Genomic DNA, 15,585 nt, shown 5'->3' with positions numbered 1-15,585 from the left:
TCTGCTTTAAGTAACAGTATTCCTCTTTAAATGCAAACACAGTAATTCTAACGCAGTAAATGAGGCACAGTACATCTAACTAGTATGTGAGACACAGTACTTCTAACAGAGTAACTGAGACACAGTACTTTTAATAGAGTAACTGGGACATAGAACATCTAACACAGTAACTGAAACACAATATTTCTAACACAGTAATTCTTACAAAGTATCTAAAACCATAATACTTCTAACACAATAACTGAGACACAGTACTTCTAACACAGTAAATGAGACACATTACATCTAACACAGCAACTGAGACACAGTACTTCTAACACAGTAAATGAGACCCTACTTCTAACTGTAACACAATACTTCCAACCAGTGGCGTAACTACGGGGGGGGGGGCATGGGGGGGCACGTGCCCCCCCCCCCCCCCCCCCCAATCGGCTGGCAAAAAAAAAAAAAAAAAAAAACGGGGAAAAGGAGAAAAAGAGGGAGAAAGGAAAAGAAACGTAGTGGGAAATAAGAAATTATTGTTCATTATAATGTTATATTATGATTATGTTATGTTATATTACTTTAAAAAATTCATAACTTTATGAAACATAATTTGCTCAGGGCCTATGTCTTCATTGTTTCTGGCGCTCGCATCGTCTGTTTAACGAGATATATAATCCCGTTGTACTAAAACCTCCCGTTTTCAAGTCAATATACACCAAATATATTTCCTCGCACTTCGAATTATTATTGTTTTATGTAGTTACATATGCTTCTTTTTCATGACTACTTAAAGTGGTTGCCCCATTTTAAGGGCTTAATATAAAACACTTCCTGTCCGTGCTTACGATCGCATTACTGGATAGCTGAGATATGTCTGCTCTTCATGAATTCCTAAAATCAGTCCTTACAATGTAACTTTTTTTGATCTGAAAATCAAACATTTTCAGCTTGCGCTTCGCGCTCGCATCATTTGGTTAGCGAAATACGCATGGTCTTCGTGAATTCCTACAAACAAGCCTTAGAATTCCCCTCTTCAGTTCTGAATTAAGTAAATTTCCAACTCGCGCTTCGCGCTCGCAATATTTGATTAGTGAGATGCGTATAATAATCATGATTACAATGACTACAAAAAGTGCTTCATGTGTTTAGATGTAATTCTAGTAACATCAGCATGCACTTGGCACTCGCATTAGATGACTATGGTGAGATATGTGTACTCTTAATGGATTCCTTTAAAAAATAGCCCTTAAAATAGCCCTGTTCAGGGTCAAAATATACAAAAATTTCAGCTCGCGCTTCGCGCTCGCATCATTTGGTTAGTGAAATATGTATGGTCTTCGTGAATTCCAACAAACAAATCTTAGAATGCTTATCTTAAGGTCTGAATTTCCTAAATTTTCAGCTCGCGCTCGCAATATTTGATTAGTGAGATGCGTATGATAATCATGATTACAACGACTACAAAAAGTGCCTCATGTGTTTAGATGATAATTCTAACAAAATCAGCATACGCAAGCTTGGCACTCGCATTAGATGATTATGGTGAGACATGTATATACTGTTTGTTTAGCAAGACAGGTATGTATCATGATTACAAAAATTTGCTTATAATGTCCCTTTTTAGTTCTGAATATCAAAAAATGTCAGCTCGCGCTTCGCGCTCGCATTATATGATGAGTGAGATACATATCCGCTTTAATGGCACTGTCCTTAAAATGTCACTATTACTTATAGGTCAGTATACCTGGCAACTAAGCGCGCTTCGCGTGCTCATTAAGTGACTCAATTTTTTTGTTGGTGCCCCCCCAATGCCGTGACCCACGGTACGCCACTGCTTCCAACACAGAAACTGGGACATAGTTCTTCTTACACAGTAACTGAGACATAGTTCTTCTTACACAGTATGAAACTTGTAACTGCATGGAGGTGCGTTGACATGCAATAATTACAAGCCTTGCTTACTATGTGTTACCTTTATAGGTGCTCTCATTTTAGGCGTCAATACTAACTCCTTGGGATGATAGTACGAGAAGCTACATGTTTTTGTTCTTTTAAAAGCAATTATAGATTAACGGAATGAAAGCAAATTACCACTTTCGTTAGGTCATTTTGCAATGTTTTTACCTGTACAGTTGAGAGTGCATTGTGATACTGTGCAACGATCATGGTGTTGATTCGTTCACTCTCCTGCATTCGATTTGTGATGTGATTAACCTGCCTCATGAGAGCTCCATTCTGTGAAGATGAGAAGAAGAAGGGGAAGAAGAAAAAGAAGAGAAGAAGAAGAAGGTAGAAAGAAAGAAAGAAAGAAAGAAAGACAGACAGACAGACAGACAGACAGACAGACAGAAAGAAAGAAAGAAAGAAAGAAAGAAAGAAAGAAAGAAAGAAAGAAAGAAAGAAAGAAAGAAAGAAAGAAAGAAAGAAAGAAAGAAAGAAAGAAAGAAAGAAAGAAAGAAAGAAAGAAAGAAAGAAAGAAAGAGGAGGTGGAGAAGAAGAGGAACAGAATAATTCGAAATGGGAAAAGAGTAATATCATAATATTTGGGCTTGGTTGCACATATCACTAGAATAATTAATGACCAAGCACTACTATCTCCTTTCGTCTCACTCTATTTTTTTTCTTCCTAAGTTCTCAGTCACTTGAAAACGCCCCTCCGGCCCTCCCCGTGTTATCACCCCTGTAATACTAATGATGGTCTTACATCAGCTGTCAGACATTTGACCCGTTCGGTGAGTCTCTTTTCTACCATCCAGCCCTGGGTTCGAGACTCCTCTAGTTCCCGTTGGAGTGATTGCCTCAGTGCCAGCAACTCAGCTTCGTATTCTTGATCTCGCTTGGTAGATTCCTCCTGAATAATGAAAGGACATGCATATACATTTTTCAGAATATTTGAATTTTTTTTTAATTTGAATTTTGAATTCATTACCAAATATCACTGTCAGGTACAATTACAAGGAATAGTATATCACATATAAACAAAACATTTGGTAACTGGAGCTATAACATAATAGCAAGATGCTAATCGAGGTTAGCCCTAAATAATGTCATTATCATAGTTTAGACAATAAATTTAACTAAATATCAATATTGTACATCAAATTCAATACTAATTCTACTTATTACTGTTGCAGAAAATTTCGATCATTTTCAGTGAACATATTTACACTATTTACAAGAAAAAAATATCTTAATTATTCACGAAATCTTTATATAGAATCATTTGTTTTCAGGCAGTATTTTACCATACCAAATTAATTATAATCTTCCAGTAGCATTAATTTTAACGATTTGCTAAACATCTTACGACTTGGGGTGTTTCTAATATTACTTGGCAGATGATTCCATAATGTAGGACCAGAAAATGAAATTGATTGTTTTCCCAAATTGGTATTATTTTTGTCAAGATTAACATTTCGCTTTTCTCTATTTCTTGTATTGTAAGGATGGTCTATAAATGAAAAATAATCAATAAAACTATGCGGCAACCGATTATTAATTAAATCGTGCATAAATATTCCTATCAAATATTGGTATTGTTTGAAAATATCAAGAATATTTAGATCATAAAATAAAGGAGCAGAGTGATAAGTATGATGGTGGAAAGTCATTATTCTAGCTATTCGTTTTTGAAGTAATAATATCGGGTTCAGGGTTGTTTTGCACGTCCCACCCCATACTTCCAGACCATACGTTATATGTGGTAAAATAAATGATAGTGTAGTAGGTTTCACGGTACACCATGTATCTTTCTTGGGCATATGTTGGTCCTGAAAAGGACCACCCAATGGTGTACCGTGAAACCTACTACACTATTCTTCTTCGCCATGGAAACCTTCAGAAGTTATAAAATAAATGAGTTGTATAACATAACTAAGATTCTCTTTGTTACATAATTCCTCAATCTATAAAGTATTCCAATTTTTTTGCTTAGCACATTGCAGACAATGTCAACCTGTTTCTTCCATGTAAGGTTTTTGTCGATCTACAGTATTATTGACAAGAATCTTGGCATATTTGTCTGAGATAGATATATCCTAGTACCATGAACACTTCGTCCTACCTAGCCCTCCCAAAAGTGGTTGCAGAGCGTGTGATGTATTTAATTGGTATCAACTGGAAAATCATGTACGGCAACCATCTTTCGGTAACAGACTTTAGGCATTCATAGCCATGTTAAGGTTTTCCTTCTTTAGTATACAAGTTGGAAAGCATGAAGATTTTAAGGAGTATTATACTCGGTAATACTTTTGATGGTCAGAAACAGTAGGAGGCTCTGCATAGCCGATATCCATTGGGAATGCATCCAGGGTGAAGACAGTCGTTCAAACAGAATATTATTATCATGGTCTGTAGTTTTACTTCTGCAATGCAATATAATGCCATAGTCACGAGGGAGAAACCGACTCCAGGGGAGCGTTTCATGAAAGGACTTGTTGGACATTTTATCCATTAAGTCATGTTTTATCCGACAGTTACCATAAAAACAGTGCTTCTAAGCCGCCAATCAACATCAAGGAGACTTGTCAGATCTGACAACTTGTCGGACAGAAATGTTGATGAAAATTTCCCCGGGGGTCCGTTTCATAAAATTGTTACAATAACAAATTTACAATAACAGTTGTAAGCCACTGAAATCCTTCGATCTGATCGGCTGATACTAATTTTGTTATATAAAAATCTTGCATTTGTTAGTATAACAAGCCCAGACCAACAAAATTATTTTCAATGACATACATGTATGTCCTACCATCGGTCGGTTGGTGTCTGTTTCTCTGTTGTGACTGTATCAGAGAGGGAAATGAAAGGTTAAGGGACCGGGGTCCAGACAGAGGGAAAGAGAGAGTGGGGGAATTGTTACCTGTAAAGACTGAACATGTCTCTTTCCATCTTGGACCATCTTCTCCAGCTGATGAATCTGGGAGAGATAATAAAGTGATCTCTTCAAGACGACCGGAGGCGCTACTTCTATCAGGTTATTGGTGTCTGGCTTTTCCAGTGAGGTCGAGCATGTTTCAGTAGCCGTGGTGAGACTCTCATTCGATTCAGACGGCATCACCTCCATGGATCCTGCACTGCATCGGCCATCCTCGCTCGAGGAGTCCCCTGAGCGTCTGTGAAAGTGCTTGAAGGTTGCCGGTAAGGTCATGGGTAAATCGTTCGCCGTAAAAGAGCCGGGATGTCCCTCTATCATTCCATTTTGTACCTCGTCAGGAAAGCTTATCCCGTTGACAATGGGATTCGTTTCCGATACGGGGTCGTGGATAAAACCGGTGTTGAAACATCCCTCATCGTCAATGTGGACATATGGATCAGGGTCTAGTACTGTAAATGGGGCCGGTAATATTTTTGGTTCTTGGGGTAATGAAGCTGAGGCAATGTTTTCAGCGGCAGCCCCTGTTAGGTGTTCTCCTTGAGTAACTTCTGACATGGCTGAATAATAGCTGCCGCAATCGGTGTCACAAACTGGAATGTCAACAACTGGCTTGATAGGGGCAAACACAAGTTCATCTGGCGAAATCCTTCTTTGGGGATCCTCGAAGTTCATATCTACGGAAGATATCGGAGGAGCACTCGAGATCTCATTTGGGATGATGTCTTCAAGCTCAAAAAGATGCTCTTGATTAGGGCAATTGATCAAAGGTAATTCTTTCTCGGCGAAATAGATTCTAGGAGATGGCAACTCACAGATTTCATCAATGTACTCTATCCCTCCACCTTCAGCTAGTCCAGAACTGTCGGACACTTCTTCGATGATTGGTTCGATGCAGCCTGGAAGATCCATGGCAAAATCAGATGTTGAAGACGATGACGCTATCGACAATGATGACGAGGACGAGCTGAAAATACCGCTCACCTTTTTCGTAAGGCCGCTTGAGTCAGTATCCTTTTCATCAAGAAGAAACCGCACTGTCTTCCGTCCTGTACTCGAAGGATTTTTGTCGTTTTCCGGAGATTTCGCACCGTCCTTATTGTCAGCCGTGAGATCACTTTTGCTAACTATCTCATGGTCGGAGAGATTGTTACTGTCTGCATCTCGTGGAGACACAAGTTCGCCCATGAAATGCTGGACATCGGTACACCCTGACTTGCAAATGGACACTAATTCCTCATCGCTAGATTCAAAGTGTCTTCCGGTAGTTGATGTAGAAGACCCATCTTGCATATCTGTGTCCCCAACGACATTATTCTTTGGGCAAGTGCTTGCCATGCTTGCTATTCCTTCACCTTCTAATTTCTTGGCATCCTCTTGCCTTTTATTCACTCCTAACATATGCATGAGAGACGAACCAGCCGTTACCAGTATTTTATTTGCAAGAGAATGACCTTCCTTTTGATCTGGAGGCGAACAGTACCTTGTCACTTCTTCTCTGATTTCACCAAGAGCTTCTTTAAGGTCTTCGGTCGTGTAGGGCATCAATTCAATATCGATGTCATACTGGCTCTCGGTTCCTTCTGGTGATGTGTCCGGCTCTGATATTCTCGTCTGGTCTCCCAGGGTGCGCTCTGTGTCAAATGAAGTGGGGTGTTCACTAGATTCAACGAGGTCTCCCGGGATAACTTCGGTAGAGTTCTGTGCACTATTTGATCAAAGACGGTGAAAAAAAAAGTACTTGTATTAATTTGAATTCATAACCAACCAGAACTATATTTCATCCTCCATATTCGTTTTGTATAAGACGAATGAAAGAACCGGGAGATGTGTTCAGATTTCATAATTTCAAACCGTGCCCGAGTTGAAGATGTGAATAAACAAAGTCCTTCATAGTCTTCCCACATAATTCAAATTGTGGTAATAAATAAAGGATATCTATTGACAGATTTTGAAGAAAAACAATAATTGCAAGAATACGATGGGGTCGGATATCCTGACATTTAAGCAAATAAACAAATTGTTTGTTTGTTTCTTTAATAATAATAATAATAATAATAATAATAATAATAATAATAATAACAGTGATATCTGCACACACCGTCCTGAGACGCTCATGGCGCTAGTGCAGCAACAATTCCTTTGGATACAACTATTTGATAAACGATGAAGAGTTCAAATTATTACTCATACCAGTGGCGGATCCAGGTAACGAATATTTCTTAGGGAAACATATATATGTCGTGCACACCATTTTCCTTTTTTACTCTCCTTTTTTTTCTTGCCATTTTTTTTCTGACATAAATCACCATTCATTGGGAGTGAAGACCTTTTATTTCTATTTTGGGGGGGGGGCTGTATTTTTTCTGTACAAAAAAGTACAAAAATGCCCCCATCCTCATTTTCTTGGGTGAAAATTCTGGATCCGCCCCTGGGCCCTGACTCATACATGTCATATTTATGCTTTGTAATATAAACAAACCTAATTTGAAACTACTTCGAATTGTCATTTTGTCCAGAACATTGTGTCCGGACATAAAACGTTTGGGTATTTGGTTTGCTATTTCTGAAAGTTCATGAATGTTAATCTTCGTAAGATCCAAATCTTGTTATTCATTTTTTTTATAGACGCGCCATTGTCAATATACAGATAATGCATGTATTTATTACACATAAGGGATATTCCATAATCATAACCGTTTTCACTGAAGTTCGTTATCAAAGACAAACTGATAAGTTTACATACTGTATATATATTATATAGATAATTATATATATCAATTATTTCCTATCATATGATTCTCAGCCTCTTTATCCCAGTATTTTTAACAGCTTTGTTTATTAAGTGGAGAGTTACATCAATATTTTGTCGTTTTACAAGTTGTCACTTCTGATCGTACTGTCTTTGGGCTTACTTGACTCTGGAGCACAGATGCCTGAATGTGCCTATATATTCAGCTCCTGGAAAATGCCATCTTGTCAATGCTCACATCTTTCATGCTAAAACAATTCCCAGATTCCGAGAAACAAGGCGTGTTTACCATAGCTATGATGTCTGAATTCTTACCTTGTTTGGCACGCGACACTTGCTTGATTCTCCTGTACTACGTCAACAGAGCTTACACGAAAAATGTTCGACGTGATTTGAACTATGAAAAAGGAAGGGATAGAGGAAACGTTGAAATAAAGTACTTTGAAGAGGGCTCTTGAGAGGAATATTAATGGGGTAATTTATTATGCTTCTTATCATTAATTAATTTCTAATTTTTTTAATTTGACAAACTGAAAATGACATGAAGGAATCTTATCCTAAAAAATATTATATAAAGATATTATATTAGTGTAAACTTCATTATCATTGTTAAATGACAATACCATGTATACTTTCAAGAGCTATATAAAATGGTATCCTCACTTGGTTATTTTGAATATCAAATCAAAGCTTTGGTAAAGATTCTATAATGCAGATTACATCTGATAATCATCTACTAACATTCCGTTGTACAAGAGTGGAGTGACCTTTGATTCTATTTTTATATCTATTGATTCATTGTGATTTTTTTTCTTATGAAAGGGTCCTTCTGAAACCTATGTTGCAAATTTAGTGGTTGCATATCGGATAGCTATATATTCCGACACTTTCTGTCCGTTTTATTTCAAATAGAATTGATAGGCAATTTGGGGTAGGGATTGGTATCATCATTGTCATCATGATGATCATCACTATCATCGTTATTATTATCACCATCATCATCACCACCACCACCACAACCACCACCATCACCACTACTTACCCCATCCCTATTAGAGTCATATCATCATTCATGGGTGTCGATCGGTATTCTTGGTTGGGGGGGATGATTGACACAAATGTTCTTGTGGATGGGGATCTTTCAACATTACCCCCACTAAAATCACAAGTTAGGACATTTGGGAGTGGTTGATATGCATGGTGTTCTTGCAGTGGCGTACCGTGAGTCACGGCATGGGGGGGGGTACCAGCAAAATTTTTGAGTCACTTAGGAGCGCGCGAAGCGCGCTCAGTTGCCAGGTATACTGACCTAATATAGGGACATTTTAAGGACAGTGCCATTAAACGGATATGTATCTCACTGCTCAAATAATGCGAGCGCGAAGCGCGATCTGAAAATTTTTGATATGCAGACCAAAAAAGGACATTATAAGCAAATTTTTGTAATCATGATACATACCTGTCTCGCTAAACAAACAATGCGAGCGCGAAGCGCGAGCTGAAATTTTTGTAAATATTTACCCCAAACAAGGACATGTTAAGGACTATATTTTAGGAATCCATTAAGAGTATACATATCTCACCATAGTCATCTAATGCGAGTGCAAAGCGCTTGCTAATTTTGCTACATCTAAACACATGAAGCACTTTTTGTAGTCAATGTAATCATGATAATACGCATCTCACTCATCAAATATTGCGAGCCCGAAGCGCGAGCTGAAAATTTAGGATATTCAGACCTGAAGAGAGGCATTCTAAGGCATGTTTGTAAGAATTCACTAAGACCATACGATACGTATTTCACTAAACAAATGATGCGATCGAAAAATGTTGATATTCAGATCAGAAAAAGGGACATTTTAAGGACTGATTTTTAGGAATTCATGAAGAGCAGTCATATCTCACCAATCTACTAGTGCGAACGTAAGCACGGACAGGAAATGTTTTATATTAACACCTTAAAATGGGGCAATCACTTTAAGTAGTAATGAAAAAGAACCATATGTCACTACATAAAACAATAATAAGTCGAAGTGCGAGGAAATATATTTGGTGTATATTGACTTAAAAACGTTAAACAGACAATGCGAGTACCGGGAACAATGAAGAAATCTAGGCCTGAGCAAAACAAAGTTATGAAAAAATGTTTCTTATGTATTATAACATAACATTATTATAATATAACATTATAATGAACAATAATTTCTTCATTCCCACTACGTTTCTCTTCCTTTCTCCTCTTCCCCGTTTTTTTTTTTTTGGCCAGCCGATTGGGGGGCACGTGCCCCCATGCCCCCCCCCCCCCCCGTAGTTACGCCACTGTGTTCTAGGAAATTCTTTCATTATTGCAGTGTACTGTACTTATAATTTTTTTTGAAAATTCAATTTGTGTTACAAGTAAGCCTATTCTAAACTCATACGAAAGAAAAAATGACAAAAATTGTCTGGACCATGTACAAAGTGATCTGTTTATTGAGCATGATGTATACAACTTCTCTCTTAAAATCTAACCCGACTGGCGATATCTTTTTTCTTCTTAATGCATGATGATAAAATGCAGATTTGGACAAATTAAGACTAGCACAAATTACAAACTGTGTGGCTTCTCGTGCGCCATCAGCCTTACCGTCATTCCTTAGACGATTTTAACATGTTTTAAATGCTTTATAAGTGCATAAAACAAAAACAAACAAAAACAATCGAAACTCAACTGTCATGTTTTGATATTTCTCCAACATTTTCTTGAACCATCAGTGTGTAATATCAGCTAATTATGTGTTAAAATGAAATTTACGTACCGCATGAGTGTGCTCATATAGAATGCAAAACTTTCATCCCTTTCCAAACTCAAAAGAGATTTCTTTTTGCCAAAATAAGAAAGAGCCAATCAAGTTTAGTTATTCAAGTCCATAACAATAACAAGAATAACATGGGGAAAAAATCCGATGTTCATATCCGAAGATACGCTTTAGAGAGAAATGAATGATTATTCTTTCTAAAACCATTAATTGATTTCACTTATTAAAAATTGTAAAAATATGATCATATTACCACTGGTGGGATGGAACACCCTATCAACAAAAGTTGTTTTTCGTCGGGGTCCTTTTATGTCATGTGTTAAAAAATATCATATACGTAAACATTTCATTCTTTTTCATCTTGAACCTCCACCCATCTGTTTAAAAGTCCTGGAAAAGAATGTTTTTATTTAATAACAATATACACAAATTGCGAGGGAAACAAACTGATTGATGGCATACTATAATCATCACTATAATCATCATGATCAAACCTTTACATTTTTTCATCATCATTATTATAAATTTTCTACCCTAAATTATTGGGGGGGATGATAATACAGGCCATCCCCCCCCCACTTGAAATATTGGGGGGGATATATCCCCCCCATCCCCCCCCCCCCATGATCGACACCCATGTCATCATTTAAAAAACCTTTAACGATTTGCAACGATACCTTTATTACTGTTTTCATTTCCATCATGTAAATGTTTTGACGCTTGATTTCATTTTCTGAGCCAAACCGCCTGAATAAGATAGAAACACAAAAAATATAACATGCAAAGTTCATGTTCAAGTCAAATAAAAGACATTATCATAATTTAAGGGCAAGGAATAGTGGTGAAAAGGGATCTAGACTATAAAACAACACTGATAATTTCTTTTTTTATTACATATTAACTATCAATTAAAACAAACTGATATTAAAAAATATTTTAAAAGGTCGAGGGGTAGTCATTTAAAAAAAAAATCTTAAATTATCAAGTCCTCACGATAATGGTTATATTCATCGTTATAGAGCTCAATTGCGAGGTGCCGTGGCCGAGTGGCCTAAGGCGCCTGAATATACATGAAAAGTCTGGAGTTCGATCCCGGGCCGCCGCACCTATGCCCGTGAGCAAGGCATTAATTGACAATGCTCTGTTATCCTGCATTCAAATAAATGGAAATGCTATAAACATGCACTTGTTGATATAGAAGATGTGGTGACGCTCCGAATTTAAAGGGATTTATAACATATAGCTTTTTAACTTACAGAATTCCAGACGTTGACCTGGTAAACCTTGTATCATAAATGGAATTTTCCTGATGATCTTCAAGGTCTAGACTTTGACTCGACTGATCTATCTCTGAACACAAGGACGTGCGATGGGCCATCTATGCTCCATAATGTCTAAATGTTCACTATATAGTTTACAAAGAATGAAAGCAGAATGAATTTGTCATTACTCATGTACACGTTTTGTTCTCTAATTGCCATTGTTGATATTTATTCAGATCCATCTGATCTCTCTCTGAACACCGTCCCCCATCAAATACATATGAAGGGGGGCATGTCTGCGCACTTAACAATTTAACTTAAGATTGATTTTTTTTTTCACAAAAAAAAATCAGTTGATAATGTCCCTTATATTTCTATGAGTAATTGTGCCCAAAATCCCATTTAAAAAATTGAAACATATGATTTTCTTGGGGAAAAAACCCTCGGCCAGTCATTTCCAGATTGAACAAAAAAATGGTGCCCCATGTCTGCGCACCCATTCTCTTTACACACGATTCGGAGATTTTGATGAGAATTTTTGAGGTCGTCACATGAAATGCCCGAAATTCATTATTTTCCCACCATTTCGAGTCGAATTTTTAATAAGTATGCGCAGACAAGGGGCACTGCGCAGACTTAGGGGACCTTACCAAAACAAATGGATTGCCATCCACTTGATGAGTCGATTGATGTGTGTGAGAGATGGGATCATGTGGGGGAAATGATTTAAAAATAAAGAGGTTGGAAGAAGAAGAAGAGACAACAGAGAGATAGTTGTTAACATAAACAGCATAAAAATCGCACTTATGGAGGGAAAGGATGGGTGTGCAGAAGGACTGTGTAGGGATGACGAGAGAATTAACAAAATCGATGGAATTTCGAGTACCGTAAGGGCACTAGTATTCAACCCGTTTGGAGAATTTCCTCAAATTTATAGAAATATGGAATTTACCTTAATTTCAGACCTGCCTTATTTCCAAGAGCAAATGTTGGTTATTCTTTTTGTATTATTTTTTTCTTCAACCCGTCGACTGTGTACGCGGGCGATCAAATAATACGGCGATGGTTTTTGGCACTAGTATTCAATCCGTCGGCACTAGTATTCAACCTAGCGATGAAAGATGGCCCTGTCTCTCGATCTGCCCTTGTCCCATCCGACTATGGACTAGACCATTTGAGATGAGACCAAACAGGGAATTAGTCAAAGCCAGAGACTTACATAGATCTAGATCTAGTTTAGCAATTTAAACCATTTTGAGATTCACTATCTATCATCACTAGGTTGAATACTAGTGCAATTTTAGTGCAAAATGTCATCGCCGCATAATTCGATCCTCCGCGCATACAGTCGACAGATTGATAAAGAAAATACAGACAACAGATTACCCTTGAAATAACAAAGGTATGAAATTAAGAAAAATTCGCTATTTCTAGATATTTGGAGGAATTTGGCCAAATCTTTGAATTATGCCGGGTTGAATACTAGTGCCCATACGGTACATTAACTTAAAATGAATGTTGTGAACTCGATGAGTAGAAGATTAATCATGTTGCGAGATCGATGATGAGAAAGATAAACACAAATTAGCGCCACGTTATCTGTGTTAAACAGCGGCGTAACAGGGGTCGGTGGCCAGGGGGGGCAAGAGCCAAAAATTTCCCGGTCATATCATTGAACAGGCAATGGCGTCATAAGGCAACAATTTTGAGGGGGCGATATGGCGTATCGGGAAAATGTATATATATATAAGCGAGCGAGCGAAGCGAGCGAGCAAATTTTTTTTGACATCTTTATTGCAAAAAATCCAATTTTGTGATAGATTTTGACATAATGTTAAAAAGATGATATCATATATTCACCCTCCTCTCTTTCCTTTTTTCTCTCTTTTTTTTGTACGCCACGGTGAACAGGATTTTTGTTATGAACTTATGATTGTGAGCATCAGGGCGAAGCTCTATATGCTTGAGGGGGCCGAGTATGGCGCTTTTGGCAAGAAGTAGCTTGATATAGGTCCCGAGCGAGCGAAGCGAGCGAGATAAAAAATAACCTTTTCATGAGAATCTAACATGAAGATAGATTTTAACGTGATATTCAGAAAAATATAATACACTTTCCTTTCTTTCCTCATTTTGTTTGTTTGGTTGTAGAACTTTTGGGGGCCATGGTCCAAACTCATCCATATAACAGTGCTTTATGGGTAGGGTCCAGGGCAGAACCCCGGAACCTCTTGATATCAAAGCCATTTTAAACCTTACAGATGGCCACTTATTTTAATCAAATTGCGTGTATATTTATATAGCTTTAACACAACACATAATGTGTATCGTAATCATCCAAATATTGTGAGGGGCACACCATAGCAAATGTGGGAAAATTTGTAAAAAGTCGCCAGCGAGCGAAGCGAGCCAGAAAAAAATGGCCTGTTAAAATGAAATTCTAATTATGTGATAGATTTTTACATCATTATAGCAAATATCATGTCATATATTTTTTTTCATTCATCTCATTTCGCTGCCTCCTTTATTTTCTTTTATTTCCCCTTGGCTGTGGAACCACCCCCCGGTACGCCAGTGCTTCAACGTAAAGCTTAATGCAGGAAAGGTCCATATAGGGGCCCGTTATAGAACCCATTGGAGGTTACAGATGAAGAGCTCCCACTGCACGGGGTCTTGACTCTTGGACAGAGCCTTTGGAGATTTAGCAAGTTTATGATAGACTTTCATACGACATTATGCTATATACCATCCATTTTTCTTCCCGCTCGTTATCTCAATCCTCGGCAGCCCGATAGTGTACGTTATCTTGTCCCTATTCTTTATTTTCCAATTTAGATTTTGGCTAATTCCATTCTGCCTTTATTTCCCGCTTTTGTTTGCCTTTTTGTCATCTTTAATTTATTTCCCTGTCTTACTAATCATGCTAATGTATTTGTATATCGGGGCGAATTGTTCTTTGTCACTTGTTCTTTTTCCTTCCTTTTCCCGTTATCTTTCCGTTTTCCCTTTTTTATGTTTTTTCTTAGTTTTCTTTTCCCTTTTCCTTTCCCTTTCCCCTTTTTTCTTTCCTTTCCCTTTCCCTTTCTTCCCCCCTTTTTTTCTTTTTCCCGTTTTTTTTTTATTTTCCCGGTGAGCTCCGCCAGGGGGGGCAGCTTGCCCCCCCTGCCCCCCCGCCTGTTACGCCACTGGTGTTAAAGTATACTTCAAAAAGTTTTCATCAGTTCAAACACTCGCCATAGGTCTATTCATATCATAAATCTTTAGTAGATGTAGACATGTTTGTATAGACAGGTGTGGCATTCTGAACATGGAGGAAGTAGGCAAAAAAAAATCATCACTCCATAATGATTCTCTTTTTCCTTTTAAAAGCTGACGAGCGAAAAAAAGGTCATCACTCCACTTTCGGTCACCCCCCCCCCCCCCTCCCCCCAAAAAAGGAAGAGGGAAGGGAACCATTTTCAACATCACTTAGCCCGTGTAAGAGAGGACAGAGATGTCCACATGATGATCTTTGCTTTGGTCAAAAGGGGGACATTGAACCCCCCCCCCCCCATATGCCCCTATAAATACACTCATTCTAGCATGGCCGTACGCATAATTTTTTTTTCGCTGGGGGGGGAGCACAGTAAAATTTTTGGGAAAAAACTCAAAAGCGCAGGGGCGAAACGACCGAGCTTGTCATTGAGGTGCTGTTGCATTTTGTAAAGTGAAATTGATGGATTTTGTGCATACCTTAGCCTGAATTTTGTGAAAATCTTCAGTAAAAAATGTAACTTCTCAAAATTTCTGGAGGGCAGCTCCCCCCCCCCCCCCCCCCCCCCCGCTGCATACGGCCATGCATTCTAGGGCTCAGCTGTCATGAGCGGAAGTGTTATTTGTCCAGACAAGAAGACGGTAATTTCAACCAGGCTGCTACTT

This window comes from Lytechinus pictus, chromosome 2 (genome assembly GCF_037042905.1).
Source record: "Lytechinus pictus isolate F3 Inbred chromosome 2, Lp3.0, whole genome shotgun sequence".
In the NCBI taxonomy this organism is placed as follows: Eukaryota; Metazoa; Echinodermata; class Echinoidea; order Temnopleuroida; family Toxopneustidae; genus Lytechinus; species Lytechinus pictus.
Note: the sequence above shows the minus strand (reverse complement) of the source record.